Source organism: Cnephaeus nilssonii (genome assembly GCF_951640355.1).
Source record: "Cnephaeus nilssonii genome assembly, chromosome: 2".
Lineage (NCBI taxonomy): Eukaryota > Metazoa > Chordata > Mammalia > Chiroptera > Vespertilionidae > Cnephaeus > Cnephaeus nilssonii.
In genome coordinates, this window is record NC_137073.1 from 19,133,181 (window position 1) to 19,160,259 (window position 27,079).

At 43.9% G+C, this 27,079-nt stretch overlaps 1 protein-coding gene across 5 annotated transcripts in view; it reads left to right on the top strand.

Moving 5' to 3' along the window:
• The window catches only part of RBFOX1 (RNA binding fox-1 homolog 1), a gene marked incomplete at both ends in the record, with an annotated part of 1,044,696 nt that overhangs the window by 646,932 nt on the left and 370,685 nt on the right, over positions 1-27,079 (top strand). The gene's annotated exons all lie outside the window — the stretch shown is intronic.

Consider the following 27,079-nt stretch of genomic DNA (forward strand, 5'->3'; position numbering starts at 1 on the left):
ACAGGAAGGTCCATCAAGCCAGGAAGAGTCCAACTCTCCTGCCTTCCCCAGATCAGCCCCACACACAATTGTAGGATGCGTTTGTTCTCCTCAGCCAGCGTCCAGACCTTGAAGCGGATCACTCCCATTCCTTTTGCTTTGCCACAAGCATGATAAGCCCCACATCCTTTCTTCTATCAATATCTAATGAAGGTCTGAGAGATTGCAGGCTCTGTCCTAGGCACTAAGGGTAGACTGGTTGTCTAATTCAGTCTGGGCTGCCATAATCAAATACCATAGACTGGGTGGCTCACTCACACAACGGACATTCATTTCTCACAGTTCTGCAGGGTAGAAGTCCCAGACAGGGCGCCAGCATGGCGGGGTTCTGGTGCTTCTTCAGGGTTGCAGACTGCAGACTTCTTGTATTTCACATGGTAGAGAGAGGGGGGGGGAAGATAAGGAATCAGGGAGAGAGCTTGAAGGCAGTGGTGGAGAATGGGCATGAGAGAGGGGAGAGAGAGGTAGAGGAGAGAGAAGTAAGGGAGACAGAGACAGATATAGACAGAGAGAAAGAAAACACAAGTTCCAAAAGGCCTTCAAGACAAGAGAAGCCATGAGCCCTGGAGCAGAGAAAAGGCCATTGTGCCTGAAAAGGGGTGAGCAAAACGGGAGAATGGTAGCCCACGAAAAGGAGTTTGGAGTTTATTTTAAATGCAATCTTTCACCCTAAATGCAGTTCGGTGAATCAGAAGCACTGGAGTCATTTGCATTTTCACTACATTTGGGGTGCTATGTGGAGAATGGACGGTAGGGGTCGCTGTCTCCCTCCTGAGCTCGCCCCTTTCTGAAGGCTGTTGTCTGGGCAACTATGGCCCCCACTCACCTGCAGCCCTGGGAGATCTGCAGCCTGCTGCAGGCCCAAATTGCTGCTTCTCAGGGGTGCCTTACATCCCCTCCCATCCTCGGAGGTAATATGTCCTAATGAAGAGTTGGAATTGCCAATTGCCTCACGCTTTACGGCTAATGAAGAATAGATTATGCTCTGAATGGTTTGGCGTTATCTTGTGACTATAGTAAGTTCTTTTGCCGGAGCTTGTATAACTATGATTTAATCCTGTCTACATTTTATTTGGGAGTTAATACCTCAAACTCAAGCCTAGCCTTTTCCTCACCCAAAGTTAAGTTATTCCAAAATATACAGCGTTTTAGTTCTTTATTCCACATTTTCTTTAGTTCTCCGTGGCTCATGCTTCCTATATACACCCACCTTTCAAACCAAATTTTAATAATAATACGTTTAGAAAAGCAACATATGCTCTTTTCAGAAACATTTATAAACACATGAAAAAAATCACCTTTCAGCTGCTCATCACGCCAAAATTAAAATTTAAGGAATTTTAATTTTTAAAAAGTAAGACTTCATTTTCTTAGGCAGTTTCAAGTTAATAGGAAAATTGAGAAGAATATGCAGAGAATATTTTTCCATATAACCCCCTGCCCTGCCCGTGTCTCCGATGCACAGATTCCTTGATTATCAACGTCTCCAACCAGAGTGTAAATTTGTTACAATTGATGAACCTACGTTGACACACAATAGTCACCACAGTCCATAGTTTGCATTAGGGTTCCATCTCTGGGTTGTACTTTCTGTAGGTTTGTTGTACATTCTGTTGGAAAAATAAATAATAACTGTATTCACCATTACAGTATCACAGAGTATTTTCACTGCCCCAAAAATCCCCTGTGCTCCCTTATTTTTCTTCCTTCTCCTCCTAACTCGCGGCCACTACTGATCTTCTTACTATCTCCCTAGTTTTGCCTTTTCCAGAATGTCATATAGTTGGAATCACACTTCAAATTTTTAATATTTCCCTGGTTGATCTGTTTAGTGTGTGTGCATGTGTGTGTGTACATTTATAATATTAGACTCATAGTGTATATTCAGAATTGATCCTATATTTTAAACATGGTATCCTATATAATAATCCTATATAATAAAAGGGTAATATGCAAATTGACCCTAATGGCAGAACAACTAGTCGCTATGATGTGCACTGACCACGAGGGGGTAGACACTCAATGCTCCCACAGGGGGAGCTCCGTTTAGCCACAGTTGGATATCCCCCATGGGCTTCCGGGCTGCCAGAGGGATGTCTAACTGCCAGCTTAGGCCTGATCCCCCAGGGAGTGGGCCTAAGCTGGCAGGTGGACATCCCCCGAGGGGTCCCGGACTGCGAGAGGGCACAAGCCAAGCTGAGGGCACCCTCCCCCCTGAGTCACAAATTTTCATGCACTGTGCCTCTAGTAAAAACATAAGCAGCTTACTATGTCATTAATCATTTTTCAAAATTATATTTAACTAGAGGCCTGGTGTACAAAATTCGTGCATGATAGTGTGTGTCTCTCAGCCCAGCCTGCACCCTCTCCAATCTGGGATCTCTCTCACAATCCAGGACTGCTGGCTCCCAATCGCTCACCTGCCTGCCTGCCTGATTTCCCCTAACCGCTTCTGCCTGTCAGCCTGATCACCCCCTAACCACTCCCCTGCCAGCCTGATCGATGCCTAACTACTCCCCTGCTGGCCCAATTGTCCCTAACTGCCCTCCCCTTCAGGCCTGGTCCCCCCAACTGCCCTACCCTGCAGGCCTGGTCCCCCCCAACTGCCCGCCACTGCAGGCCTGGTCACCCCTAATTGCCCTCCCCTGCCAACCTGGTCACCCCCAACTGCCCTCCCCTGTAGGCCTGGTCGCCCCCAACTGCCCTCCCTTGCAGGTCTGGTCCCTCCCAACTACCCTCCCCTGCTGGCCTGATTGCCCACAACTGCCCTCCCCTGCTAGCCATCTTGTGGCAGCCATCTTGTGTCCACATGGGGGTGGCCATCCTGTGTGTTGGAGTGATGGTCAATTTGCACATTACCTCCTTATTATATAGGAATTTATTATTTAATTTAATTTAAATTTTTATTTTAATTATTTTATTTTAATGTATTATTTTATTTTATATTTTATTTTATTTTATTTTTATTTAATTTATTTTTATTTTATTTTTATAGTGCTTGAAATACTGACTTTGTTGCCATCACACAAATACTAAGTGCCACCTTCTCTTTAAAAATGGTAGCTCTGGGAGCATCCACTGCTGTTCATTTCAGTAAATTCGTGTCCCTTTGATCCCAATGGGTTGAGATTGCATCTCCTGCTAGCTTGCTAGCTCTCTTCCTCTTCCATGTCAATCACCACACCTCTCCCCTCTGAATCAACTCTCTAAAATCTTCCTTTAGGCCCCATTGTTATTTTTACACTAAAATGCCTCCCACAACTGGGAAGCCCCTTTCTAGCCTGTTAGGTAGGAGAAGTTTGAACGTCAGGGTAGAGCTATACCCTGAGCCATTTGGAAGACAGAGATGTTTGCAAGTGGGAGCTTGTGTCTTTATTAGCCCTACTTAAATCTCGGGGTAATTTAAGCTTCCCTTCCTTTGCTGCATTGCATCATAGCTCTAACACAGACCTGAAATAGAACGTATTACATTGTGCACATTTTTGAAGGATCATGAGTGGAGGCTAGATATAATATTCAAGTCCATATTTTAAGCCTGCTTTTCCCCTAAATGGAGATGGGATGTTTTTGAACATTCTGTCCCATGCCCACCCTTCTTGACTGCACGTGCTACTGAATGTTGGATTTCCATCCGTTGGGTATGTGGGAACATTCACAAGCATCTTCTCCACTTCAAAGAGACAGGCTTGAGTTGCAACCACTGGAATCCGCTATTTGATAAGAGGAGCCAACATTAACCTTTCATAGAGTGCCTTTCATAACCATTTAAAAAATTACTCTTTAAAGCTGGCTAGTGACACTTAAGTCACCTGCAGTTTGTTGTTTTATTCTTAATATCACTTGTTTTATTCTTTACTAAATGCCTAATTGATTGCTTTATGTGAATATGTTTATGTCACTACAGTCAATGGAAACTCAATGTTATCAATTGAACCGCAACTGCATGGGTAAATTAATATTTAAAATATATGTGTGACTACAAACTGAGACCATCCGATGCCCCACTCATGGCTTCAATACAAAATGTTGAGAAATACTGATTTAAAAGAAAGTCTTCCTTGGGGTGAGGGTAAAACAGTCATGTTTCTAGAGCGTCGAAGTAGTTCTCCCACAGCCAACCATCTCCTAGGATCTTACTATAAATATCTCAGGAAAATTCTCAGAGCAACTCCTGGGAGCTCTTCCTCTCACCCCTTCTCCCGTGCACATAAATCTATTGGATGGCCCTGGGGTGCCCCAGTCCTCCAGGGAACCTCCTCCTCCTTTCTTATAACACTCTCGCTGCTTTTGCTTCCTTGGAGTCATCAGACTCTTGTGTGTGTGTGGCGGGGGGCATGTGGTCACAGCTATGCATTCCTCCACCTGCCCCCTGAAAACTTTTAGGGGCACTCTCTTGCCTCATCTTCCTCTCAGAGAAGGTTTGACTTCTTTTCCATCCTGGTTTCCTTCTTTCCTCTCTTTTCCTCTCCCTCCTTTTCTTTGTCTTACCCTTCATCCTCATTAGAGACCCCAGACTCTGGTACTGATGGGAACATCACTCTTTGCTGTGTCTTTGGGTTACTGGTTCCATCCACCCAACCAGATCTCAGGTTGGATTGATGGTGGTTTCTAGCCTCTGAGCTTATTATTCCTGTACTCTAAGTAGGAATGGGCCCATCTTGGCTTCTCTCAAGTGCCTACAGGGGCCTCTGGGATTCAGTCTAGTACAAACCCCAGCTCTGCCACTGGATGGTCCATGACTTACAGCAAGTTGTCTTACCTCCTTTACCTTGGTTTCCTCACCTGAAAAATGGAAAAGGAGACACCTACCTTCCAGGATTTTTAGGAGGATGAGTGAGAAAAATGTAGGAGAAATTGCTTTTCAAATCATGAGGCTTTGTTCTAATGAAAGTGGGGCAGTAGTTTTAAATATAGAATATTCAGTAGTTTTATCTAAATCCTCCACTACAGGGAACACAATTCAGAAAGCTTTGCCACATCCATTTCATTGTGTTGTTCATAGAACTGTTTATTTTCCCAATGTCACATTTGTTTTCTCTCTCCCTCTCTTTGCTACTGCATAACTTCATTATCGGCCTACATAAATGTATTATGTAATTGTCTCAATATGTCATCGATTGTTTTGGTTTTTCTGTGGTATTACTTAAGTCCATAATTCTTTTTATTAAATCTCCAAGAAATGTTACTGAACAATGGTTGAAGGCTACTTTTTTTCACTAACTGAAACTCAGCACTTAGATATTTGAAATGACATAAAACACTCGAAAAAACTGTAAATGTGGAATTTTCCCACTGGCTTCATGAAATCCAGTAAACCAATGAGGTATTGGCTAATAATATCTCTGTCTATCTGTAAGATTCATGCAGTCTTCTAGACACTCATAACAGCATTAATGAATAATATTAAATTAGCTAATGCTTATTGAGTGCTTACTATGTTCTAGGTGCCATTGTAAACTCTATTTCTATCAAGTCATTTAATCTTTACAACAAAATCATAAAGGAGGTATGTTTTGTACCCATAGTTTATGGTTGAAGAAACAAATTCAGAAAGGTTAACTGCCTTGCCCTGGCCAATGTGGCTCAGTTGGTTGGGTGTGGTCCCATGACCAAAAGGTCATCAGTTTGACTCCCTGTCAGAGCACATACCCAGGTTGTGGGTTTGATCCCAGGTCAGAGTATGTGCAGGAGGCAACTGATCAATGCTTTTTTCTCACATGGATTTTTTTCTCTCTCTCTAAAATCAATAAATTTATCTTTTAAAAGAAAGGTTAACTTTCTTGCTTAGGGACATACAATAAAGAAGCAGTCCCACTGTAAAAATGCATGAACACACACACACACACACATTGTATGCTTGGGAAATTAAGGCCCTTCCTAAGCTTAGATGGTACATAAATATGTAGCATGGCTGAGAATTTGGGACCTCTTTGTTCTGAATTTGTTTATGACACTAACATTAAGATAATCAGGTCTTCTCTTTGGGACTAAGTTTTCTTATGGGCCAGATTTGGAGGGCTGGATGAGACCATTCATTTTTTATCTATTTCCTAAAGCTCAAAAGACTCTGTGTGGGTGGTCCAGGAGTCATGGTGGGGTCATGGAAGAGAATGATGATCAGGCAGGACTCTGGACCTCTGTTAATCAGTATATTTATGTTTATATCTGGGATTTATGAATGGATGGATGAATGAGTAGGTGGATGGATGGATGGAAAGAAGGAAGGAAGGAAGGAAGGAAGGAAGGAAGGAAGGAAGGAAGGAAGGAAGGAAACAGACAATTGAAAACATACAATCTATTATTAACCCATTTAAAAATAGCATTGTGTCAATTATTTTCCATGTATGCCATTAAATGTTCCTTGACAACTTGATTTCAAATGTCTGTATAATACTCAAATATATGAATAGATTATCCTTTGCTTAACCATTCCCCTACTTTTAAATATATTTTAATTGATATGTAGAGACACAGGAAGGGAGAGAGAGAAAAAAAAACACACATCAATGTGAGAGTGAAACATTGATCACCTGTTTTCTGCATGGCTGCTACTGGGGATTGAGCCCACAACCTGGGCATGTGCCCTGAACTGGAATAGAACCACCAACCTTTTGGTTCATGGGACAATACCCAAGCAACTGAGCTACACTGGCCAGGGCTTCATTCCCCTATTTTGAACATTGCTTCGGATTCATCATCATTCATTCATTTATCATTCATTCATTCATCCATGCATCCATCAAATTATTATTTAGAACTATTATTTGTCAGGCATCAGTGTAAATCAGTATAACACAGATATTCTTATCCATATGTTTTTGACATATTCACATATACTTGCATCCATAATTAGGTAAACATTGTTATTTTTTGTTTGGATTTAAATTGTTGCTTTCTTTGGTGAAGAGCCTGTTCTAGAAAGCCTTTTGAATTTGGATGATACATTGAGATTAAAGCTGCACAAAGATTAAGCCTAAGATCACAAAGGGACCAAAACTGGAGTCCTAGACACATTGTCTCCCAAGATCATAGTTATAATATTAATTGACATTGCCTTGATCGTGTATGCCACCAGCATCCAAGTATACTTTACCACCTGCAGCCGAAGCAGTAGCTTTCCACGTTGACTAGTTTAAAGAACACCTAGTCCAACCTGCACAGGAGCTGAGAATCTGAGTGGCCACCCAGGGATCGCTATGCGGCTTGGCCTCAGTGATTCCCCCTATGAATAATCTGGGGGGGGGGGGGACACAAATTGTGTCATGGTACAAACTGAATGTAGCTGAGGTTATAAGCTGCTTAAATGTCATGCATAAAAGCGAGATACAGACCGTCTCTGGTTGAAAAAGGCAATAAAGAGAAATCAAAACATAATTCCTTGTCCATAAATGGAAGCTAGCCAACTATGCTTTGTAGATGCAAAGGGACCTTGCAAGGTGGCAATGTTGAAACACCCCTTGGAGGCACAGATCCAAGTCGAAACTGAAGCTTCAGAGTAATGCAGTATCGAGAGACCAAGCTATTTCTGGCTGCGGTCTTTGTCTCATGAAATGGTGACACTTTTCCCCACACCCCCTATTGTTCCTCTTCTCCCCGATGACTCCGTATATTTGAGTGACAGTCAGCGTATTTGGGGACAGCTGGCTTGGTTTTCCCTACCAAGGATTTGTTTGTGTCTTAGGACAGAAGATGTCTGGAGAAGACAAGATGCGACCCCAAAGAGTTTAGACATCTGTGAAGACTGTGACTATGGACAGAAAATGCCATTAGTTTTCCTCTTCATCTCTATATTCCATCTTTTTATCTCCTTCCCTGATAGCAAGCAAAGGATAGGCAAGGCTAAATGGGAGACTTCTCCTCTAGGCTTATTTCTGTTGTCTATTTCTGCTTCCTAAGGGATGACTTAATTCATTTTATGCCTCTGGAAAAGACCAGAATTTCCTACTTCCTTCAAATACCTGGGCAGGTTACCTCTTCCAACCTTAGCTCATCTTTATTCTGCACCGAGTTATGTAATGATTTGATCGTGTTGAGAAGTAATTCACCTTTGTTTCCACCTACGTTAAGACTGATTACAAATCCTCGTAAAACACTCATTATGCTACCAAAAAATGTTCTTAAGAATAGTCTGTTAGAGAGAAGGTAATGCTGCCGCTAGGAAGTCTGGGCTTCTGTCTAATTATGTGTAAATTATCTGAGTGGAATCTCAAATGTTTAGTGATAAACAGTTTTATGCTTCCCAGCAAAGTATCTAGTTTGTGAGGCAATATAATCAAAAGCAGCTTGTGTGCAGTGAATTGTCGATTGTATAACTTTGCATCCTTTTCAACTTATTCTTATGGAAAGAAACGGCAATGTCTGCAGCCCTTTAAGAAAAGCAAATGTTGCATTCTGCAATTTTTTGGGGAAAAAGATAATTGATCCTTTGACTATACTGCTGCTCTGCTCTCAGAGGAACATTAAAAAGTTGGATTTCTTAAGAAATGCAATTAACCGACTTTTATTTAATGATTTTTTTCTCAAGTTATTCATCCTGGAGGAATGGTATCTGTTGGTTATTAACAAAGATGAGGTTGGATTATTAAGAAGCAAAATATCATGATATTCGACTGCAATGCATGTATAGTTACTCAGAGAAAAATCCCTTGTGGTTTGGGCTCAAGATGCTCCCTCTGTTAGAAAGCCTCTCCTAAAAGTCTCCTCCTTCTCTCACCCCATCTCTAGGTAGGATGGTTAATCCTCCTTTGAACCTCCCGATGGATGCTGTCCCAAGAATGAAGGCAAATTTGAAACCAGATAGTTAGGATTATTACACTAGTCAGTGTAACTAGTGGTCATTATAACTGACCACTAAGAGACATATGAGTACGAGTGCTAAATCTAGAAGGTCATTAACTTTTGGCCTTAACAGAAGAGTTTCTTAAACAACCAAGACTCTTGGGAAGATTCTACCAGGGCATGTAGCCATCCATACACCATAGTCTTAAAACTTTATTAGGCAAATAAAATAGTCAAGATATTTAATGAACAGAGCTCAAAAATCTGAGTGTGCTACGGGAGACATGGGTATGCTAGTTAAGATGAGTGGGATGTATACCTGTTAAAATGAAGATGGTTACCTCTTCGAGTCTGAGAATCCTTTTCTGCTGTTCTCTTTCCGGAAACATTCCTATTTCAAAAGAAGAAGGCCAGCTTGCGGGGGGGGGGGGGGGGGGCGCTGAGGATAGGCAGTGCTAAGAAGAAAAAAGAGTAGAAAAGAACCAAGATTAAGGCAGATGAAGACTTCAGTAACCACAGGCAAGAATTCTTGCCAGTTCCTTCCCAGTGGTCAACACATATTAATGTTAGAGTAAACCGTCATGCAATTCACCTCAAAGGTAGCTAAAGGGATGGCTTAATGCATCTTAGTGGTGTCTGGTTCTGCTTAGTTTCTATAACTCTAAGGTAAATTACGTGGATATGGTTTGAAGTTATAAATGGTTGATGTGGTGATACTTTTTATACGGATTCTTCAAGTAATTGCCCAGTTGCAAATGTGTGCTTCTCCCACACATCTTTTGATTGGATTTGCAAATACACTAGCTGAACAGACAGGGTGTTCCCCCATTAATACTATAAGGGAGACTGAGCCTGTGTCCATGTCCCTAGATGGCCAAGCCTTACATTAGCCCAAGAACAAAATATCTGCATAAAGATTCACATATATTTGGCACTTACAAACCACGGAGTGTTGGACATTTGGAAGGCACACCATTTAGATGATTGACTAAATATGTTCCTTAGAATCACGTAGATTTGCCCTATATTATTAGCATATCCTTTTAAGGAAGGTCATCCATACAATTGCAGTTCATGACGAGTTCATCAGACTCTCTATTGAATACATTGTTTCATGCCGACTTCTGTTTGTCTGACTTCCTGTCCTACATGCTCTATATTCAGTTTGTTTTTAAGTCTTCAATTCACATCCGAAGGTCTAAAGGAATTTTATTTTGACTTCCTTTTGAGTGAAAACATATTACAAATTGCCAACTCATGATATATTCACTTTGAACTTAAAAGATCATTTGTTTAAAAAATCGCAATAAAACCTGAACTGTTCGCTAATAGTCATTCTGAAGATTAAAGCTGCCAATGAATTATGCAGCAGGACCAAGGCTGTCTTGTTCTCATACTAAATTTATCTCACGGAAGGGGAATTATTCTGACCGGAGTTAGAGAGCAGAGAGAATTAAAGTTTGATTGTCCAATCACTTTCTTCTTATTATTTTTGGTTTGTTTCTTTTCTTAAAAAAATTACACACACATTTAGTTATGGTTCTTTGAGGCGCTAAATTTTGAAATGGAAATAGTGATGAGTGACTGAGAAAAACTCCTATTTTCTCTAATTATAAAAGTGGCATAGGTTTCTGAAGTCTCTTTTTTTCATGTATTTTTCCTTTGTTTTCTCTGTTTATATTTTTTAAACCTGGCTTTGGCCATGGGGGACCCCGTAATGAGTGTCAGACCTCTGGGACTCACACAGAGGGTGAGCCTCAGTGCAATAGAAATAAATGAAGCACTTTCTCTGTATACAACATGTCACTTGGGTGAAGTGCTTACAATGTCTCTTTGGTAAAACTGAGATGCATGTGAATTTCTCAAAAAAAAAAAAAGTCTTGTTTTCAGTTCATGATATTTCCTGCTTTGCACCAAGTGGTCTCTTTGGGGGTTTGTTCTGGAATGCATTTCTCTGCCGTGCACCAGGCTTCCCATTGTTCCTTCATTCAGCAGGCACTTACAGAGTCCTTGTCACACTCCCAGATGAGCCAAGTGTGTGGGTGGCAGTAGCCACGAAGCCCAGCCCTGTCCTATGGCGTTTGCTGTCTTTGGGGTAAATGGGAGCTTAAGACACAAATGCAGGAAGGCATGATGAAGATATGTTAGGATAAAGGCAACACCTGAGATAGAAATCAAGTGCTATGGGAAGAGAGAAGAGGGGTGGTCAGGCGTGGAGGTGGGGAAGGCTCAGGCTGACTTTGGTCAGACCCATTTGCTTAGCCAGCAGGCCGGGGTGATGTAAGACACCAGCTCACACTGCCTGACCTGAACCAGCTGTTCCCCAGAGAGGGGTCAGGGTTCATCTTCCCCAAATGTGAAACCCCACAAGGAAAGACAACTTCCGGAAATGGCCACGCGTTCCATCATTGCTTCCGAACTAGCCCCCAGCGACTCACAAAGCCGAAAGGGAAATTGATCATGGACTCATTATGACCCCCATGGGGTAGGAGATTTGAGAGACCCATGGGCCTGGGGAAACAAGAGCCATGGCTCTGAATGGGGCCACGCGAGCGGATGTTGGTGTGTTTGCTGAGCCCGTGTTAGCTGTGTCAGTGCGTTGGATTCCCTCCGTGGCTGGACCTCCATTCAGAGCAGGATGTGTCCTCTGTGGGAAGTGAGCTGACTTTGCAAACCCAGCCCTGAGCGACTTCTGTGACCCCAGAGCACGCAGCTTTGGTCCTCTGCAAAGACAAGAAAAACAACGCATCCCTTGACTTTATTTAACTGTCCTCCTATTCCATCCTCACCTTCCTAGTTTCCTATTTCAGAGAACTTAGGTCACCTCCCAGCTGGGCAACACCAGTGGCTCTTTAGATTCAGGTTGTCTATCTTCCAGAACAGAGTCCTTTTGCTCCATCGATGGACCCTAAGAATAGGAAGAGTGGGTCACCCCTCTACCACCCTCCGCAGAAGCTGTATCTGCAGTCAGTTCTTTTTTATTTCATTTTCTGTAAATTAGATTCATACTGCTATCTCCTGGGGCCATACAGAACTTTTCAAAAGTGAGAAGGGGTCTTCTGTGACTTAAACGTATATCTGCTCACTCCATAAGATCCTTGTATCTCGGCTAGGACTGTCCAGGTATAATGCACATCCAGTAAAACGTGCCCTTTTAGCATACAGCACTGCAAGTGGTGACAAATGCCCACAGTGATGTAACGGGCCACCACCATCAGGATGTGGTACATTATCTCCCAAAAGTCCCCTGGGGCCTGTTTGCTCTCAGTCTCAATCCCGGGCCTCCCCAATCACCAATCCTTGTTCTGTTCCTCTAGTGTTACCTTTTCCAGAATCTATAATAATAAAAGCATAATATGCTAATTAGACCAGACAGCCGAATGACCTTCTGGATGTCCTTCTGGACAACCTTCCGGGCAAAGCCAGGGCTGTGAGGGCCGAGCCCCTTGCACGAATTTCATGCATCGGGCCTCTGGTGTCATATAAATGGAATCATAAGTCGGTAGCTTCTGAATCTGACTTCTTTTTCTCGGTGTAATGAATTTGAGATTCATTTATGCAGTTGTGTCTATCAATAGCTCATTCTCCCCTTTTATTGCTAAGTGGCGTTCTGTTGTATGAATGCACCATGGTTCATCTATTCCACAATTGAAGGATCTTGAGGTTGTTTCCAGTCCTTACCAATTATTAAAAAGTTCCTATAAACATCAGTGTGCAGGTATTTCCGGGGATATAAAATTTTACTTTATTCCAGGTGAATGTCTGGGAGTATCATTGTTGAGCCAGACAGCAAGTAGATGCTTAAAGATGGTTTTTTAGAGGAGGCAGAGACATAGCAGTGGCCTGAAGTTGGATTGCAGACCTGACACTTCCTAGCTTTGTGACCTCACATAGATTGTCTGAGCCTCACAGAAGTGGGGGCGGGGGATAGTGGCTCCCAAATAGGATTTAGGGCTGTCACTCATGTGTGACCCTCATCCCCTAGGTGCTTCCTCCTTGCGCTAGGCACCCCTTTCCCCGGTGCTTCTGTTGCCAGTCCCTGCACATGCACACCCTTTCCCGCATCCCTGCCACACACTGTTTCCTTTCCTGGAACAGTCTGCCACCCACTCTTCTCCTCACCAGCTCCTCGCCCTTTAGTTGCCCAATGGAATGCCACCTCTTCAAAACAGTCTTCCCTCGCCCTGTCTAATTTCAGCCCTCTGCTATATATAGGGCCCTTTAAAAAATGTGTAAAACCTGTTCTTTCCTGAATAGCATGTATCACAGTGGGCCTTATAAAATTAACTGTATAATTGGTTTCTTAATGGAAATTTCATTGGGATCATTGCAGTTGCATACAGTTGTGAGAAATAATATAGACAGATTCCATGTACCTTTTACCCAACCTTCCCCCGTGGTAACACTTGGCACAATTATAATACGATATCACAACCACGATATTGATATTTATACAAGCCACTGATTGTGTCCAGATTTCCCCAGTGTTACTTGCAATAATATGTGCGTGCGTGTGTGTGTGTGGGGGGGGCGTGATATATTCACTTCCACGCAATTTTATCACATGTGCCAATCTGAGGGTCCACCACGAGCTCAAGATCCAGAGCAATCCCATCATCATAGGATTCCTCTCCCTGCCCCTTATAACCACTGACACCCCTCCACACTCCCCAAATCCCTAAGCTCTGGCAAACACTAGTCAGTTCTCCATTTTTAAAAATTAGACATTTCCCAAATGGAACCATATAGGACAGAACCTTTTAAGGTTAATTCCAGCATAATTCCCTGGAGATTCATCCAAGTTCTTGAGTATTTCAGTAGTTGCTTTTCCTAACTGAGTAGTATTCCACAGTATGTCTCCACCTCCGTTGATTTAACCATTCATCTGTTGAAGGACATCTGGACCCATTCCTATGTTTAGCTATTATATGCAGATGTGTTTGAACATAGTCTCCATTTTTCTGGAATAAATACTCAAGAGTGAAATTGCTGGAACATTAGTTTTATAAGAACCTTATTGAATTGGTGTCTAAAATCTATCTCTGCCAGTACACATTAAGTTCCACCAGAGTAAATAGGCTGAGTTTCATTTGTGTGTGTGTGTGTGTGTGTGTGTGTGTGTGTGTGTGTGTGTGTGTGTCTGCCTGTTCATATGTCTAATCGCTGTATACTGGGGGCATCGCACAACACTTAGACTATAATTTACTACTCTATCAATATTTATATATGAGTTAAATAAGGAATGAATGAGTGGATGCATGAATAAAATATTTGGCATGGGAATAAGTAAGATAACGCATGTAAATCACTGTTAGAATGCTTAGCACAGAGAAACCCCTAATAGGAGGAAAATGCTTTCTCACCATTAGCTTTATCAGATGGGCCTGAGAGTGACATGACCATGTCCACACCTTTCCAAACACAAGCAGCATGCAGCTTCAGAGGATTCCAGGAGTCTGCGCTCTTGCTTCACTTCCTTTCCTTAAAGAAAAACCTACCTCATGCATGTGTTCCAAAGCATCATGGGGGGGAATTTGGGCTTTATACTTTCAATAAGATCCTGCTTCCATGCTGAGGCTGCTTTCTCTGATGAAGATGAGTACGGGCAATAAGTGATCGAAGTCTTTGGAATGTGAGGGTGGGTGGCACTTAGCAGGTTAACCTTGTCCCAGGATCTTCACGGTCTTAGCCTGTGCAATAAATATTGAGGAAGCCAGTGGAGATAGCACAGGACTTAATAGAGAGAGAAAATTAGTAATTCTCATTTGCCTGAGGAAAGCGCAGGTCTTCCTAGTGTCTTGATCTCTGTACTAAGAGCGAGTAAAGACAAGCAGTCCTCATAATAAAAATAGAAATGAGGTTTTCTCGACAAGAATGCCACTGGAATGATGGGCTGTCACACAGGACCCGGAGAGACGAGAAAGAAACATCTTTGGTGACTATAATTAGGCTTATGTGGAGCGGGGCAATGCTCAGGAACTACAGGAGAGTGCTCTTTGCCTCTTTCTAGAATTACTATTAAACTATCTCTGAAGAGGTTGTATACTGAGGAGGTCAAAGTTCATTTTCAATAGGTCGTGCACCCATTCTCCTCCCCCTTTGGTGAGGCGCTGACATGCCTATGACAGGGAAGCATTTTCACTCCATAATTTGGGCCACTTAAAAAAAAGAATAATAAGAGGAAACCTTCTCTTTCCTTATTATGAAACTACTCGATGTTTATTATAGAAAATGTATTAATACAGATTAACAATAAAATAGCAATAAAAGTTATCAGTAATCTCCACAGGACTATTAACCTTTGAGTATTCCCTTGAATCTTGAGCCGTATTGAAGGAGATATATAGACTTTGATCTTGACAGAGATAAACTTAGAGGTGCAGAGTATAAATTACAGATACAGCTTGATTTTACATACATTGGGTCAGACCATAAAAACATAGACTCATATCTCACTCCATCTTCCATGTCATATGCATTTTTTTTCTGCTTTATAAATTACTCTTCTTGACTGTATTTCCATAACTGGAGGATTGTGGTCCCAACGGAATGGGCAATAAAGTAGTTGTTTGGATGGTTGTTTATTTGACCAAAAATCAAAATCGTATCCCGTGAGTGTTAGCTGCCTGAGATCATTTTACTCATGCTCTGAGGAAGGAAATGGAGAGCCCAGCCACCTAGACCCCCTTCAGGCACTGGGTCAAGACTTGAGCTTTTTCTACCTTGGCCCATGTTTCCATGTCAACAGAGAGAACCTTTTATGGTTTCAGGTACCCATGGGTTCTGGGGGAGGCAGCATCTACCTGAACTATAGTTTGATATTTTATAATCCAGTTTAATTCAGGGGAAAGAACTGAGTCTCAGATAACTCATATCAATTGTTCAACTTTCAGACATTTTGCTCTAAAATCTACTTGCAGGGATGCATTATGTACTAAAGTAGAAGATTAGAGGCAAGGGAATCACACTGACCTATGTTAGGGCCCAAGTTTATAGATTTGAATGTTTTCTTCTCCTACCCTCAGTTTTCTCATCTATAAAATGGAGTTGGTCAGTTTACCTTACGTACTAGGTTTCTGGGAAAAAGGAGGAGATAATGAATACAAAATATTTCTCATAGCACCTAGCACAGAGTAAATGCTCACTAACTCTTGATTTTGCTATTATTTTTATGACATTTCTTGGAATTTGTGGATCTTGATAGGACAATATCTATGAGGGCAAAGAACTATTAGAATGGCTTGGCTGGGGAGAGGTGAGGGTTGGAAAGAGGGAGGGTGGAATCCTGCTGAGAATCTGAGTGATATTAGAGGAAGTATCAGCACCCTGGAGTTTGGTGTTTCACTAAAGAGGTCATAAAATATTAATATCCCCTAGAGTAACCCTGAAGAACAGTGGTGTCAGCTCCTACTTGCTGTACAAGAGAGGCTCCTTGGAGATGTCTGTGGCCCAGTTATGAAGAGGGAAAGAAGGGGGAATTGAGGTGGTAACAGCAAGTCCAATTGCTTCCTTAGCTGGAAACACAAGAGTTAAGAGAGAAAGGTGGGATAGTCAACTAGCAATGGGCTTTCCCAGAAGAGGTAGAAAGAATGACTGCCTATCTTTCCCACTAGAGAGATTGGAGCTGTCTTTCCTACGGAGGACAATTTATATTGCCTTACCCTGAGTTCACCGTCAACAATAACTGTATCACCATCCTTACCACAACCACCATCACCATCACTGCCATCACCAATGCCAATTCCAATACCATCACTGACAGTGCCATCATCATCATCATCATCATCATCATCATCATCATCACCACCTCCATGAAGCTATGAGGCTTACATGCATGGTGCATTTCCTAGGTGCCAGGGGTTGCACTAAGCAATTTGCACGTATTATTCCATGTTACCAAAATTGTGAAAAAAAGACACTCATGCCTTTTCTATTTATAAATGAGGACCCTCATGACCCAGAAAATTTAAGTAACTTGCCAAAAATACATCCGGATTGTACACAGGAGAGCCAAGGGTCAGAACCAGGCAGTCTGTCTCCCCAATCCATAGCATCATCCACTTCATCGTCAAGAAGGCAATAGAAGGTTAGAGTAAACTCTGTAGCCCCAGAACATTCCCTTTTATTGTTTTCCACATGAGGGTAAACCTATGGTCTGAGCCTCACAGTGTCACATAGCAAACCAGTCCTCAAATACATATATCTGTACGTTTACAACAGTAGAAATCTCTTTCCAAATGAATTCTACACAAAATTCCTTTTTTTAAAACAGATGAATTATATAAAGTCAAATGTGAACCATTTGTTATAAAGCCAATCAGTGAGAAAATAAGGCAATCTTGATGAATATCAATTTTGAAATTGGGGACATGGATAAATAATATTGTTTTCAGTTAGCTTCATAATCTAATTAACTTCAGTATTTTAATTTGTTGCTTAATATTGAGAAAATGCTGATTCATATGCTGAGGCAGAGTTGCAAATGATAATTTTTTAAACCAGATGAGCTAAAAATATCTGGTTACTAGAGGTGTAAGTATCTCTAGGGTCAGCACTGTGCTTGGCACAGAGAATGCATTCAGGATGTAGCTGATGAGTGAATGAATGAATGAGTCAATTAGTGATAATGGAAAGGATCTCAGAAGCATGGAGTAGAGGAGGACTTTTGCTGTCATTTCCAAGTTTTCTCAGTTATTCGACCAATATTTAACAAGCACCTGCTACTATTGGCCTGCTACTATGTTGTCCTGAGGTGATGGAGGTACAACGTTGAGAGGGAAATTTTCTCATGGAACAGGTGTATGCCGGTGTGTAAAGGATGGGGTGGCAGGAGAGAGACAGTGAACAGACAGGGAGCTCCCTGTCAACACTGGCTGTCCCACTTATGTGCAGGATGCTTACATAACCCATCGGAGCTCCAGCATCCTCGTGGGTAGCATGGTGATATCAGTGTGTACCCAGCACTGCCCTTGGGGAGAGCAAAGGGAAACACACATAGGTGCTGTCATCTTCATCCCCATCTCGACACTATAAACACACGAAGGTGCACGTCTCACTCCGGGGTTATTTATTTAATTCTGCACTGGGTATTGTGGGATTTGCATATGCATATCATTAAAGCAGCTTTGGCCCAGGAACATATATTTGGAGATGTATTAATATGCATTGGGCATAAGCAATTACAAGATCAGGTACGAGGTGACTGGAATCTGGGGAGAGGAAGGTACGTTAGAGAAAGTGCCAGTTAAGTTGCAAGATAAGAGGTAGAGTACCAGGGTGAAGCTTTGAATATCATGCCCTCATCAGTGGGAGGGTCAGTGATGTCTCTTGAGTGGAAGATTGACATGCCTGGTTTTGTCTATTTAAAATTCCCCTATGGAATCAAAGTAGAGTGTGAGTTGGGAGGAACTGAGACAGAGCAAAGGAACCAATTAGGGAAGCAGAGCTTTTTAATTAAAAAAAAAATCTTGGCTACAGAGAATAATGCGGTGCACTGGGACAATGGCAATGGAAAATTGGGAAGCTTCATAGGTGGAAGATTGGGGAGTTAAAAGTTATATGATTTGGGAATCAATTGGCCATTCATAGCAGCAAAGGGAGGTGGGAAGGGCAAATGTTGAGGTTTCAAGGTTAAGTAAATGGAAGGGAGGTGCTTTCATTAACAAACATCAAGTCCATTGAGGAAGAGAAGCGTGTGCCAATGTTTGGTTTGGGGGGATGATAGAACAGCAGTGGGAACAGGACCCTCACCACCAACAATCACCAGCCTTTGAAGGGGTGCCAACAGTGCTGGGGACTGAGAACCCCTATGGAGACTATTGCCCCAGTGCCTCGGGCAGGTCAAAGTCAAAGGGATTATTCCAGAACTTGAGATGTTAAAGGTGAAGTATTTCAAGTAAAAGATGCTGGAGGGTGACATGTGTTGCATAAAGATAAATATTTCTGAGCATTTATGGGGTCAGAGAACCCTCAGCCAGGCTTGTTACAGAGGAAAAATAGAATATTCTGCAGACTTTGTTTGCCTTCAAATTTGCTCAAGTTCCAGAAAGTCGCAACACAGAGTGGGTGGGGTGTGGAGGCTTCCCAAAGTAGACCTCCCCACCCACTTACTTGTTCATTCGGAGAAATCACCACTTAGCTGTTTTTGTCTCTGCCACCTACTGTCCCTTGTCCCACGCTCTAACATTCTGTCCTCTGCACTGGAAACACACTCCCTCCCTCTCAAGTGCCAAACCCTGCGCTCTCCCTCACCGTCACCTCCTGCAACCTATTGTTTCCGCAGAGCTCCTCTGGGAGCCTAAGTTCTCCGCTTACTCTGGGTGTGCTAGAATTTGAGGTTCTGCCTGGCATGTCTTGGATCTCTGTTGACAGGTCTGAGAGAACATTGCCTCTATAACTTGTCGCCTTTATGGGGGGGGGGGGTGTTGATAGCGAGGTGTTAAAATGAGAATAGAGTCAGGGTCTTTACTTTAGTAGAGCTTCAGGTAGACTGGATGGTGTGGGACTTAGACCTTCCATAAGGAAGCAGGGACTGGAAAGCTAGGAAAATTTCATACATAAAATGAGGTGACCAGGGTCAGGAACAGATTCCTAAGAAAAGGATATTGTGCAGCCACATTGACAGAGAGCAATGCTTCAGAGAGGTGCCCGCTAGGTTTAGATATTGCAAGTGATGGATAACGTGATGATGCTGCTGTAATCAGCCTCTGCTGCAGATGGCGGTGCATGGTGAGGGGGAGAATACTCCCCGGTTCTTCTGTCCCACAGACCTGATCAAAAACACTGTTGCCACCTCTTATTAGGAAAACAAAGAGTATACTTCTTGCAGCCTCAGTTTCTTCTTCTGTAAATTGGGGCTATTAAAACCTACCTTAGAGGGTTGTGTGAATATGAATATAGTAGAGGCCCAGTGCACGACATTCGTGCACTGGGGGAGAGGGGTGGGTGTCCCTCAGCCCAGCCTGTGCCCTCTCACAGTCCGGAACCCCTCAGGGACATCCCATGAGGGGTCCTTAGCGTTGCCTCCGAGGCAGCAGAGGCTCACCAGCTGTGATCCCGGCTTCTGGTGCTCCCCCTGTGGGATGCACTGACCACCAGGGGACAGCTTCTGTGTTGAGTGTCTACTCCCTGGTGGTCAGTGCACATCATAGTGACCGGACGTTTCACTGTTTGGTCAATTTGCATATTAGCCTTTTATTATATAGGATATGTGTGTGTGTGTGTGTGTGTGTGTGTGTGTGTGTGTGAATTACCACGCTGGCCAGAAGGAATCTCTTTACATGTATTGCCCTCGTCAGTCTACAAAAAGTAGTAAAGAATTTGACCTGACATTTTGTGAGATCTGGCTGGGAAGAGTTTAGTTGACAAGGACTAATGTGAGAGTTTTTGTTCATTTGATCCATTAGCAAGATTAAGTAAATTGTGTGTACTCAAAAGACTGGGGCAGAAAGGTGATGTCTACACATTTTCGTCTAAATGCCACATCACTTGAAAAATCCCTCCCACCCCCCGAACATTGCATTTGGAGTTCATTGTTCCATAAACATATTGTTTTTGCTGGTCGTGTTTGTGTCCTCTTTAGAAAATACAATGACGTGTTTAAAAAAGAGGGAGGTCTATGTTATTAACTGGTCAGGGACTGAGAATAAACATCATTCATAATAAAAGTTGCTAATATACATTGAGTTGTTACTAGATGACAGGCACCCAGCTCACAACTTACATGCATCACCTTATTTTAGCTTTTAACAACTTAATTTGGAAGGCAAAATCATAATGATTTCCTCTCAGAGAGAATGGAAATGGGCCTTGATGAGCTTATAACCCCATAGACACTCAATAGCAGCTGTCGAAGTATGAAGCAGAGCCTTCACACCAAAGCTCCGAGACTCCCACAGAAGTGGTCGCCCCTCCACAGTGTGCTTCCTGCCCTCACAGGAGCCAGGAAGAGTTCCCAACCCCTCCATCAGGGTCATCACGTGTCAGGTGGCCTTGAATGAGCAGGGCTGCATTATGGAAATTGAGGAAGATGAATAAACTCTGGTGATCCCACAAATTCAACTCATCTGGCCTTTACTTAGCTTCTCCCAGGTGAAAGGCGCGCACTGGGTGGTTTAGGGCACTAGAAATGAGAAAGGCGTTGGGTTAGTTTGGGTGTAGCGAGCCTGTGGGGTGCAGAGAGTAGTCATTCCGGCCTAATGAGCCTAAGTGTCCGTGGATTTCAAGCACCCAGGACAGTTGGCCTGTGTTGTTGATTCTTGGTGTGCCCATGCTAAGGAGCACTTTATATTCATCATCTTGATGTGTCCCAAATGCTGATCCATCGATTCATCTGATTCCATGATGACATTTTCAACAGACTGCAGCTAAATGAGAAAAGTAAGGGCAATTTCGTTACAATTTTAATAGACCTAAATTTAATCAATTCGAAGGGCTGTCCTTTATTTTGAGATTATGTCCTTCTTACTTTTTGGTACAAAATGCTCTTTCTGTTATAAAATGATGATGATAGCAGATGGTGTGTGTGTGTGTGTGTGTGTGTGTGTGTGTGTGTGTGTGTGTGAATATACTAACTTGGCCAAAAAAAGTCATTAATTTCATGCAACCCTTCTATTGTTTTTGAACACTTTTGCAATAGTTCTTGAATGAGGGAAAAATAATCCTCTGAGAATCATTGTAATTCTGTGAGGGAGCTATAATCAGCTCCATTTTACAGATTAGAAAACTGAGGCTCAGAGTGGTTCATTCACATGCTCACATTCACAAATCTTACAACTAGCAAATCTTGGCTATAAACCCAGGTTTTGTGTTTCTGTAGGGCTGGAATACCTCCACCATGGGCATTAGGGCACTGTTTTCCATGTGTATGTGTATACGCATGTATGTGCACACACACACATACACACACACACATACACACAAAGAAAGATTGGAGCTTTTGTTGTTCCGGGTTGGTTTTGTTTGGTTTTCACATATGGAGTTTTATTAGGGATGCTCTGAAACATTCTAGATCTTTCCCAGAGATGTGTTTCCAAAGGAAGACACATGGACACCCCTCACGCTCCCTAACAGCCGCATTGTATACCTGTGCCAGGATGGGTTTTGCTATTGCCCTACTGCTTTCACAAGGAAAGCTGGAAGGGTTCTCCGGGTCCACTGAGCTCTGTGCGCATCTCAGGTTTTCTGCAGGACAGATACTTAGAACTGTAATAATTAGGTTGAACGTGGGTGCCAAACCATCAGAGCTTTCCCCTGGTGACTCTCGCTGTCTGCATTTGAGATCACCCATTTCTCCACCACATCAATGCTAGATATACCGGTAGGCATTCTTATTTGCTTAATTTGTTGATTTTATTTATTCATTGATCCCATTCTTGTGGACAAAAGATTGCAGGGCTGCAACCACTGTGTCATTGTTCTCAACAACCAACATAATTTTGAAAAGAGCTTTTGTAGTGAGGGTTAGTTAGTTGTGAATGGGGCATGCCTTGTACTTGTGTTTCTGTTCTTTTCGCCTTGGTCTCATTCTCATGGACACCCGGCCCCAGAGAGCTAGGGGTGTTGGAGGGTCCTTGACACAGAAGCAGCCTCTGATGTGCAGCCTCAATCCGGTCATCATATGCACAGCAATTGTCTCTGAACCTATGGAACTGGTGCTGCCTGAGCCGCAGCTCTTCGCTCGGAAAGAGGAACACGGTGCGCCTCTGAGAGCAGCCGAATTCTCGGCCTCCCACTCTGGGCCTCGGAGTGAGCGTGTCTTTGCCAGGAAAACTGTGCCTGAGAAATGGAGATTCTGCAGGGTAGCTCAGAGGGACCACCTGGAGCTGAGACCTCACTCTAGAAGCCAAGGGGCCAGCTTAACACACAGAGAGAAAATAAATTTTTTAACAAAAATCTCAGAATTGTTGGATTTCTTGAGCAGAACGAGGTAACAATAGGTCATTGTCATTCCGTTCAAATTCCTGTTGTATTCATCCATCCATCCACCAATTTAGTATTATCTCAGTGTCTAATGTATGTCAGAGAGTGTATTAAATCCTGTACTTGGAGCAGTTAAACCTGCAGCTGAGGATGTTGTGAAAATTTAGTCATTAGAAGTGCCAAACTCCTACCAGCACTCTCAGTAGACTGACCCAAGAGAGCTCCAGAACTGACCTAACAGACAAATCTGGGGCTTGGCAACCAGATCGGAGGGGGCAGGGTACAGAGGCTTTTCTGAAGCTGAAGCTGTATTTGCAGAGCAAGCACACTCTTCCCACAGCGCAACTGCACCCCGCCAGCCTTCTAATCCCAGGGATCCCTGACCCCCTGATCCCTTCCTTCTTTGATTTCTTCCACATCACTCATCACTTTTATATGCTGTACACTTTATTTTTTCTTATCTTAATTGTTTCATTTCTGTGCCCCCCCCCCCATTAGATGGTAAGCTCTATGATCTCAGGGGTCTTTGCCTTCCCCATGGCTATAGCCCCAGGGACCAGAACAGTGCCTGGAGCGTAATCCACACTAATCATATGTAGTTGAAATATTTCAACAAGTTGGTGACTCCCGCCGAAACCGGTTTGGCTCAGTGGATAGAGTGTTGGCCTGCGGACTGAAGGGTCCCAGGTTCGATTCCGGTCAAGGGCATGTACCTTAGTTGTGGGCACATCCCCAGTAGGGGCTGTGCAAGAGGCAGCTGATCGATGTTTCTAACTCTCTATCCCTCTCTCTTCCTGTCTGTAAAAACTCAGTAAAATATATATTAAAAAAAAAAGTTGGTGACTCCAAGTGCTTATGATAGAGACAATAAATAATACCATTTTCTACAGATACTTTCAGTCTCAAATTACTGAAGGTTGAGACTATGTGGCGGCCTATGTCACAATCTGGAAGGAAGACTAACATCTAAGACACTACCCCTTGACATTGTCAGGAGCTAACCCCAGTTTGGATAATTATATTTAAGACCAGAAAGTCCTTTCTTCTGTCTAACTGGAGTTTGTCTTGCTCTGGGGCAGCTCCCATTGAAGATCCTCCTTAGGCTAAAGGCTGGCTTTTTAGACAGCCTTAGGACATTAACATCCGGAATTATGAAAGAGAAACAACACACAATTACCGATACTTCCTTAAACAGCTGGCACATTTGAGTGAAGGAAAAGTCACAAACACTGTTGTGTGGATGGAATTAAAATGGGAGCGTTTGCCTGCTGCCTGAGGGAGCATCCCCTGAAGGTGGCCTTGCTCCTTGCAGGTTTCCCAGCTCTCTTTCTGCTCCCTAAGGTGTACGTACAACCATTCAACTAAGGGTCCTTACAGCCGAAAGGCGGTATGCACACCCAAGTGATGCCGGGTGCCCAGGGGTTCTTTGCGGAGAGGGAAGAGTAACCCCCAGGCCTCATACTTACTGATGTAGGGGACTTGTTTGGGAGCTAGTAGCATGATGTGGCTCTTTCTCGGTCTCTGTTGAGCTGGGATTCAAATTCAGCATCTTCAGTGCTGCCTGAAAGGCTGGCCGAGGTTTGTCATCGAGTGAGCAATAGCAAATATGGTGTCACCACTTGATCAGGGGTCATCAGGCTCAGCTCCTGATGAGCGTGTGCTGATGCTCACCACTGCAAACTTTCCTGCCCGATCCTGTAAGCGGGTCCCTTGTGGGTGGGGTGTGTACTCATCTCTGTGCGTTACTGTGCTTGTGTGGGGACGTGGGGGTGTGGCTGTCCACAGAATCATTTGGAGACGCATTTTGAAGGCCTGGGTCCCATTGTCTCGCTTTGCAGACCGCCGATGCGCCTGACTGTGAGGACCTAAGTGTAAGCAGAGGTCTGAGGCATGATGGCAAAATGGGCCCACAGGAATCCAATCACCATGGAGGGCTTTCCACTTTAGGGAGGAAAGGGACAGGAAAACCAGGCCTGGCTCAGGGCAGCCGAGAGCAGTTATTGGTTCCTTACATAATGTATTTGTTTTTCATTAAACCATTCAGATAAGGTCTTATTAAAGTGCCATGTATTATTTATCGTGCTCCTTATGAAAATGAGCTGAAGGGGAAACTCTGCCCTCTTTTGGGGGCATTTGCAGGCTTTTCCAGTGCCAGGGAGAAAGCAAATGAAGGAAAGCAGGGGGGACCCCTGTGGGGACAGCACATTGCTGGAGGCAGAGGGAAGAAGGGGAGGAGGCGAGTCAGGACTGGGGATCTTTGACCTTTTATTCCATCTATGTTTTGTGGAGTGGCTTTGCTTTGGATTTTGTGAATTGCGAAATTTAAAACAACTGAAAGACAGGCAAAAAGTAAGAGAGAAAAAAAAAGCTAGAAAAGAGGGAAATATTTTCACTGTAAATCAGACCTTGTCTGGTAAATATGATTTCTGAGACAACATATATACAGCCATGATTTGTCCAGCTAGCCACTGCTGCCACCCCCCAAACACACACACACACACACACACACACACACACACACACACACACACACATACAACACCAGCCTGTACTCCCCTAATCGCCCATATCAATTCGCTTAGGTTTAAACATGCGACTGTATTCCCTCTAAATTGATGGGATGTGTGAGTCACAGGGGGGCTGGAGGGTGAGGAGTAGAAAGAAACAGCCTGCTTGGGGCCTAGTGTTTGGCAGAGGGAAGACTTTATAGTTATTGATGGCGTTTCAAAACAGAACAACAAAAATGGAGCTGTGGTATCATTAATTTGCTTTTCTCCAGAAAGCATTCTGATTAGCCTGCAAAGTGAGCTGTGCCTTGCGAGCTGATGGCTCCGTTCAGGAGCTCTCATTCGGCTGAGAGTGTCCCTGTGAGCCTCGGGGAGGGGTCTGCGGGGAGGCCCCTGGCCCCTGGGCCCAGTCCCTGGGCCCTGCCCTCAGGCCCTCCCTGAGGATGCCCCTCTGCCCTGCTGGGCAGCAGGGAGGAGTCTGAAGCCAGGTGTCTTACAGGGATCCCAAGCAGGAAAGCAGATGCTGTTCCCACAGCCTCTTGCTCTGAAAAACAAAAGGAAAACCCAGTCACTGGGTCAAAATCTCTATCACAAAATACAATGTTATCCCTGATGAGGAATTTAAGAGCGTGGTTTTTCCTGGGAGGACCAAGGACTTGTTAGAGTCTTAACGTTTTCTTTTGATTTGCAGATCACATCCTGTTTTATGGCATAAAGACTAGGAGGATCTAGTAATGCATAATTATTACTTCTTAAAATAAAGGGGAGGGGGAGACCCCTCTCGCATGGGCAGAATGCTAATTTGGCCAAGGAGGGCTGATCAGGCAAGAAAAAAATAAAATAAATAAACCATTGTCATGTGCCCGCTGGTAATCTCTTATCAGACGTGGGCTTCCCACCCTGCGCATTTATAATTGGAGAAGAGCGGGGATTCTCTGCTGGAAGGAGCCCCCCTCGCCTTTGCCGGGGGCTGGCTTGTGGTGTGTTACTTAGCCCAACAGGCTTCATTTATTCCCATGCCAGGCTGGGCGGCTTCTCCCACTCCGCGGCTGGCTCGGGGCTGCTCCGAGTGCTGGCTGGCGTGCTGGCTGCTGCCTGCCCAGCCGCCTGCCCAGCCGCCGCGAGGCGCCCAGGGAAAGCTGCGCCCCACGCGCCTGGGGTGCCTCCCCGCCTCAGCAGCCCTGCCGGGGGGTGGGGTCCCCCAGAAACTGCCCTGCCTGGGGTGCCAGCAGCCCTGGCTCCCTCTACCCCCAGCCCCTAGCGTCATCCCAGCACTTTCGGAGAGAGAATCCCATTTTCGTGTTTCCTTGCTAAGGAGTGGGGCGCAGGAACCGCCACCCGCATCTCTGACCGGGTCCCAGTTGGGCGAGCGCAGGAATTGTCCAGCTCGCTGGGCGCTGGTGATGTAGGGCGCTCCTCGCTGCCTGCCTGCCCCGCGGAGATTTTTAGCAGACACCATTTGAATTTTGGTGAGTCGTTTAAAAAAAAAAAGCAAAGGGGAGGGAAACACACACACACACACACACACACACACACACACACACACACACACACACATCCCAACCCTTCCCTGGACCCATTTGACAAATGAGGAGGCAAGAGCATCAGGAACAACGGAGTGCGCCTTGGTGTGAGTCAAATTCTCTCTCTCTCTCTCTCTCTCTCTCTCTCTCTCTCTCTCTCTCTCTCTCTCTCTCTCTCTCCCTTCCCCTCTCCCCCTCTCTGGCTCTTTCGCCCTTAGCTCTACCCCCCCCCCCCCCACACACACACACTCAGCATCTACAGGAGGGCAGGCACCCCCTCTACCTTTCATAGAAGTTGCCTTTTTGCTCTTT